The sequence below is a fragment of the Penaeus japonicus genome, unplaced genomic scaffold, assembly GCF_977035675.1.
Source record: "Penaeus japonicus unplaced genomic scaffold, GWHDUDI00000001_assembly GWHDUDI00000026, whole genome shotgun sequence".
NCBI classification, from domain to species: Eukaryota; Metazoa; Arthropoda; class Malacostraca; order Decapoda; family Penaeidae; genus Penaeus; species Penaeus japonicus.
The window spans coordinates 15,402,703-15,410,202 of record NW_028234428.1 but is presented as its reverse complement, the minus strand read 5'-3'; positions in this window follow the sequence as shown (position 1 = coordinate 15,410,202).

The window sequence follows — 7,500 nt, the reverse complement described above, 5'->3', positions numbered from 1 at the left end:
CCTCCCTCCCCTTCTCTCTATTACCCTCCCTCCTCTCCCCCTTCTCTCTCCTTCCCTCTCTCCCTCCCTCCCTCCCTCCTCCTCTCCCCTTCCCTCTCTCCTCGCTCTGTTTATCCCCCCTCCCTCCCTCCCTCCCTCCTCCTCTCCCCTCTCCCTCTCCCTCCCCCTCCTCTCCTCCTCCTCTCTCCTCGCTCTGTTTATCCCCCCTCCCTCCCTCCCTCCCTCCTCCTCTCCCCTCTGCCTCCCCCTCCTCTCCCCCTCCTCTCTCCTCGCTCTGTTTATCCCCTCTCCCTCCCTCCCTCCTCCTCTCCCCCTCCTCTCCCCCTCCTCTCCCCCTCCTCTCTCCTCGCTCTGTTTATCCCCTCTCCCTCCCTCCCTCCCCCTCCTCTCCCCCTCCTCTCTCCTCGCTCTGTTTATCCCCTCTCCCTCCCTCCCTCCTCCTCTCCCCCTCCTCTCCCCCTCCTCTCTCCTCGCTCTGTTTATCCCCTCTCCCTCCCCCTCCTCTCCCCTCCCCCTCCCCCTCCTCTCCTCCTCCTCTCTCCTCGCTCTGTTTATCCCCGCCGACTCCTCTCGAGTGGCCGTCGATCCTCTTGTTCAAGCGATTCGATTCCTCTCCTTGTGACACTCCTCTTGGATCCTCCTCTTTGCTTATAGTTTTCCTCTCTCTTCACGTTGCTGGCTTTTTCTCGCTTTGTTATGGTTATTATTCTTTTGCTTCGTTCGTTTTCTTCTTTTCTTTTTTTTAAATTCTTTTTTGTTTTTTCTATTTTCGTTTTTTTTCGCTTTGCTTTTCTTTTTCTTTTTTCGTCTTCTAGCTGTTCTTTCTCTTAATCTTCTTCTTTTCTTTTTTTATTCGTTTTTTCTCTCCTTTTTTTCTTATTCGTCTTCCTTTTCTTTCTTATATTCTTTCTTATTATCTATTTTTTCTCATTCTCTTTCTCCTTATCTTCCCTTCCCTTCACATCTATTTTTCCTCGTCACGTTGTAACTCCATTTATCCTATTCTCCTTCCTCCATCTTTCTTCTTTTATTATTCTCTTCTCTCCTATCCCCTTTTTCTCTTCATTGTTTTATTATCTTTCTTTTCTATTCTTCACTTCCCGTCCTTCCTTCTTTTCTACCATTCCTTTATCGCATTTTCTTCTCTGGATTCCATCTATTCCCTTCTTGTTCTTCAACCCTGTCTGTATGTCTGTCCGTCTATCTGCCTGCCTACTCTGTCTACCTATCTATCTGCCTGTCTACCTGTCTTTCTGTCTGCCTGTCTACCTGTCTTTCTGTCTGCCTGTCTACCTGTCTTTCTGTCTGCCTGTCTACCTGTCTTTCTGTCTGCCTGTCTACCTGTCTTTCTGTCTGCCTGTCTACCTGTCTTTCTGTCTGCCTGTCTACCTGTCTTTCTGTCTGCCTGTCTACCTGTCTTTCTGTCTGCCTGTCTACCTGTCTTTCTATCTGCCTACCTGTACGTCTGTCTGCCTGTCTACCTGTCTTTCTGTCTACCTATCCATATATCTACCTGTCTGTTTATCTGTCCATCTGCCTACCTGTTTATCCTTTTGCCTGCTTATCTGTCTGTCTGCCTATCTGTCTATATTTCTGTCTGTCTACCTGTTTATCTCTTTGTCTGCCTATCTGTCTATCTACCTATCTATCTATCTGCCTATCTGACTATCTCTCTGTCTATTCTTCTGTCTGTTTGTGTGTCAAAATACAACTCTCCCTCATTCTCTCTCTCCCTCCTTACCTCTCCCTCCTTCTCTCCCCTCTCCCCCCTCTCCCTCATTCTCTCTCTCCCTCCTTACCTCTCCCTCCTTCTCTCCCCTCTCCCCCCTCTCCCTCATTTTCTCCCTCCCTCTCCCTCCTCTCCCCTTCCCTCTCTTACTCCCCCCTCCCAATCACTCTTTTGTCTGTTTACCAAAATAGATAGAGAGAAAGAAGGAAAAAAAGGAAAGAGAGAGAGAGAGGAAGGGGGAGACGGAAGAAAATCAAATTATTTTAAGAAATTAAAGGAGAAAACAAAATGAAAATAATAATAATAATAATAAGGAGAAAACGGAGGAGGAAGAGGATTAGGAAGAATAGAAAGAGAAGTAGCAGCAGGAAAAGATGAAGAAGAAGAAAAAGAAGAAAAAGAAGGAGAAGAAGAAGAAGGAGAAGAAGAAGAAGGAGAAGATGGAACAGAAGAATGATAATAAGAAGGAGAAAAAGAGGAAGAAGTAAGAGAAAAAGAAGAGGCTAGTAAAAAAAAAAAAAAAAAAAAAAAAGAAAAAAAAAAGAAAGAAGAAAGAAAAAAAAGGCACGTTGCAGGGTTTCCTCCTGCTCCTACTTCTCAGCAACAGCAATTTGCAACAACCTGCAACATCTGCTCCCCATGCAATGTTCTCATTCCCGATTTCTGCGTTGTTATTCTATCTTGTCTGTCTGTTATCTCTTTGTATATATCTATCTGTTTTTGTTTTTTTATCATCGTGTCTGTCTATCTATGTATGTATTTATGTGCTTTGTTTATCTCTATATCTATCTACTGATGTGCTTATCTATCTATTTACCTATTTTCATATTTGCAGTGTCAGTCAACTGATATCTATAATTTTATCTGTCACTTATCTTTGTGTTTCTTTGTTTAGCCATCTATTTGTTATTCCCCTCCTCTCACTCCCTCCTCTCTATCTTTCTCTTTCTGTCTCTCTGTCTCTCGTTCTCTCTCTCTCTCTCTCTCTCTCTCACTTTCTCTCTCTCTCTGTCTCTGTCTCTCTCTCTCTCTCTCTCTCTCTCTCTCTCTCACTTTCTCTCTCTCTCTCTCTCTCTCTCTCTCTCTCTTTCTCTCTCTCTCTCTCTCTCTCTCTCTCTCTCTCTCTCTCTCTCTATCTATCTATCTATCTATCTATCTCACTCTCTCTCTTTCTCTCTTTCGCAATACTTGTATATTCCTTTTATTTTTCTTGCTCCCCCCCTCTTTCTTTTCCCCTAATCACTTTCACTTCCAAACCTCTCCCTCCCTGTCCCCTCCTCCTTCCGTCTCCCTATCTCATCTTCCCTTCCCCCTCCCTCTCCCTTTCTCCCTTTCCCATCCTCCCTCCTTCTCCTCTCTCTCCCTCCCCCATTCTCCCTTTTCCCTCTCTCTCCCTCTCCCATCCTCCCTTTTCCCTCTCTCTCTTCTCTCTCTCTCTCCCATCCTCCCTTTCCCTTTCCCTCTCCCCCCCACCCCCCCTCCTCTATCTCGCCTGCCCCCCCCCCCCCCCCAACACACCAAATAAAGGAAATTCTCCTCCAGACATCAGGTAAAAGCACGCCGTGGCCAAAGTAAGCGAACGTATCCCAGCTCAAGACTAAGGGTTCAGAAGACTCGCCATGGCAAAAGTCAACGAATCGAACCTCTTTCTAAGAACTGAGGTTCACGAAACGCACGAACCTCAAGCTCAAATAATTAAAAGTAATCGGCAAAAGTAATCGAATCGACCCTCAACCTAAGACTCAAAACTCATGAGTGGCGCCATGGCAAAAGTAAGCGAGCCTCCATCTTACTTACTCTAAGCAAAGTTCAAGATCGCTCCAACCGTGACCAGATGTGCCCTTTTTCCCCCGAAACCTCAGCGTGAGAAGTTGGCGTCATAAACATCACTTATTATGAGCTGCTGTTTGCAAGAAATGGGAAAGCATGAGGGAAAAGAATGCTTGCTTGCTTGCTTGCTTGCTTGCTATTTCCCTCGTCTTAAGATATTTCGTTTTTTGTTTATTTTTTTTCGTCTTCGTCTTTCTTTTCATTGTTTTATTTTTCATGAATTATTTTTGCGTTTTCGTTGTATAAATGATTATCGTGAATAATTCCTCGTAAAGAATGATTATGTTTGTATAATAGGTAATTATTTCACGGTAAGCAATTAATGAACTTTTAAACTATGTAACATGTTGAGAGTCATATTCATCGCGAAAAATAAAATACACTATATGTAAAGGAATTTTAATCATAAACTTTCGATTATATAAATCATCTAAATTCTACGATTTTTTTTTAGTTTATAACACTTTCTTCAGAAATCCAGCTGATACCTTTTATTCAAGAGTATTTGAATTATCTAGATTGTACGCTTTTATTTTAAATTATAAACTTTATTTCTTAGTAACGGAAGTTATACATTTTATGCCATAAAAATGACCCTAAATAATGTTTTAATTAATACAATTTCTTAATTAATAACACATTAACTGTAGATGTCCTTATAAACACATACACACGAAAACAAACAAACATAAAAAAAAAACATAAACAAAAGAAAAAACATAAAAACAAAAACAAATTAAAAATACAAAAGACAAATAAAACAAACAAATAAACAAACAAAAAACTCGATAAACAATCAATGAAGCAAATAATAAGCGAAGATAATAAGTAAAGAAGCAAATAAACAGTACTCACAAACATAGAGAAAGAAAGAAAGAAAGAAAAAAAAAGATCTTTAAAATTCGATACTGCGACACAGCTGATCGTCATGCAAGTCTATCTGCATGACCTTCTCCTCTCCCCTCTATCCTCCCCTCATGCACTAACGCGGTCTCTCTCTCTTCACATTCTCTCATTATCTCTTTCGGATTATTATTTTTTTTCTTTTCTCTTATTTCTATCTTTGTTTCTTCTTTCTTCTATGGCCAGGTATCATGTTATTTGTTTTTAGTTTCATTTCTTTATTGTCTCTCTTTTTATTGTTTTTTTATCTATTTATTTATTCCTTGATTTCTGTATCTATTTATTTGTTTAATCATTTTTAATCTTTGAATTATTTTGTTTTCTCTTCTTTTTGCTTTTCTTTGATCTATCATCTCCTCTCTTCTTTCTTTCATTCATTTTCTATTATCAGTTTCCTTCACTTCTTTCTTCTATCTATTTTTCCCTTTCTCCCCTCTCCCTTCTCTTTCATCTCTCTTTTCTTTATCGTTTCTCTTTTATCTTTCCTTTTCTCCCTGCCCGCTTCTTTTTCTTCCTTCGTTTCTTCTTCTCTGTCTTTATCACCCCGTTTCCTCTTCCTCCATTTGTGTTTTATCTCTAGTAACAGAGACTCACGGCTTCCTGTTATTATCTCCCCTCTCCTCTACTCTCTCCTTCCATCTCCCTTGCTCTCCCTCTCTCCTCTCCCTCCCCTCTCCGTCTTTCCTCTCGTCCCCTCCCCTCCCCTCGCATCCCCTTCCCTCCCTCCCCTCCCTTTCTCACATCTCCCTCCCCCAACCCTTCTCTTCTCCCCTTTCCCCTCCCCTCCCCTCCCCTCCCCTCTGCAGCGTTCGCGTAGCGTTGCATGCATGTGTATCCGCCGGTCATGTAGCGGTCACGTGTCCCAGGTCGCGAGAACGGATTAAGTCTGCGGTGGTGCCACGTCTCTCGTCTGTTGATTTTTCTTTTTTCTTTTTTACAGTTTTCTTTCCTCTTCTTTTGTTCATTTTTTTCTTCTTTTTTTATCATTTCGTTGTCTCTATTCTCTCTTTTTCTTCTCTCTCTCTCTTTCCTCTATCTTCCTCTGCTTCTCTGTTTCTGTCTTGTTCCGCTTCTAGTTGCCAGAGAAGATGTGGCAACGTGGCGTGATTGTAGTAGCGGTGCAAGTGGCAAGAATGGCGGGTATGAAGTCACACACACACAAGCACTCAAACACATACAAAACACACGCTCACGCAAATGCTATATACACGCAAGCATATATACACAGTCAAAGAAGGAAAAAGCAAACATAAAGTAAGGCAAACGCACCCAAGCAAATGTAAGGCATACAACTACGTCCACAGAGACACTAAGCACACGCAAGCACAAGCACATACGGTCAAACAAGCACAAAACATGCTCAAAACCCACACGAACAAATACAAGCACACACACACACATACGGTCAAACAGCAACAACAACAAAAATACAAAACACACACTCAACCCCCCACCCCACCTCCACCCCCACCCACAACCCCCACCCCCTAACACACATACAACGACATACGAACAAACACACACTTACACACACACACGCACTCCACCTCCCCCTTCCTCCCTCCCCCTCCCCCTCCAACACACACACGCACTCCACCTCCCCCCTTTCCTCGTCCCCCCTCCTACCTCCACCACCACCGATGTTTATTTATACAAACAAACATCCACGAAAGATACAAATACACACGCATAAACAACACAAACCGGAACTATGGACTTGAGAACGAAATCACGAGGGACAAACTCTGAAAGGGAACCCGGATATAGGGGTGAGAGAAGGAAGAGAGGAAGAGAGAGAAGGAGGAGACGGAGAAGAAGAAAGGTAAAAGAGAAATTGGTGAAGGAGGAGGAGGAGGAAGAAGAAAAGTAGAAGAGAAAATGGAGAAATGGGAGGAGGAAGAAGATGAAGAAGAAAAAAAGTAGAAGAGAAAATGGTGAAGGAGGAGAAGGAGGAGGAAAAAAAGAGAGAAGAAGAAGAAAAGTAAATGTTAAAAGGAGGTGAAGGAGGAAGAAGAAGAAGAAGAAGAAGCGGAAGAAGAGTAAAAGAGAATGTGGAGAAAGGGGAGTAGAAAGAAGAAGAAGAAGAAAAAGGAGAAGAAAAATAGAAGAGAAAAGGAGGAAGAAGAAAATATAGGAGGAAAGGAGAGGGAAAAGGAGAAGAAAGAACAAGACGGAAGAAAAGGAAAATAATATTAGAACAAGAAGGAAAGCAAAAAGGAAAGAAGAAAAAGGGCCAGTAAGAAGAGGAAGAAAGAAGGGAAAGAATAAAAGAAGGAGAAAATGAGAACCAGAGGAAAAGGAAAAGGAGAAGAGGAAAATCCGAGAATAAAAGAGGAGAAAAGTAAAATGAGTAAAATAGGGAACTGGAAAATAAAGAATAAGAAAATAATAATTAGAAACAAAAAGGAGAAGAAAAAGACGAAATGGGAAAGAAGAAAAAATAATAAGAAAGATAAGAAAAAAGAGACAAAAAAAGGAAAGAGACAAAAAGGAAAATAAGAAAAAAAATGTGCAAGGGAAGAAAAAAAAAGAACGAGAGAAAATAGAAGAAGTTACAAAAAAGAGGAAATAAGAGAAAAAGAAAGAAGAAGGAAAATACGAAAAAATAAAAAGTGGATAAGAGATTAATGTAATGACGAGGAAAATACATCGTGGTTTAAGGAATAACATCTAAAAGGAAGAGAAAAAAATAGATAAAAATATAGTAATGATGATGCTGATAACAACAACAACAACAACAACAACAACAACAACAATAACGATGATAATGATAATGATAATAATTATGGCAATAACAATAATAATAATGATAATAATAATAGTAATAATAATAATAATAATAATGATAACAATGATAATGATGATAATAATAATGAAGATAATAATAATTACAATAATGAAGGTGATATTAATAATAACAATAATAATGACAATGATGATAATGATTATGATAATAGTAATAATACTGATAGAGCAATAATGATAATACAATGATAATGATAACACAATGTCAATAAAGAAAATAAGAAAAAAGTCAC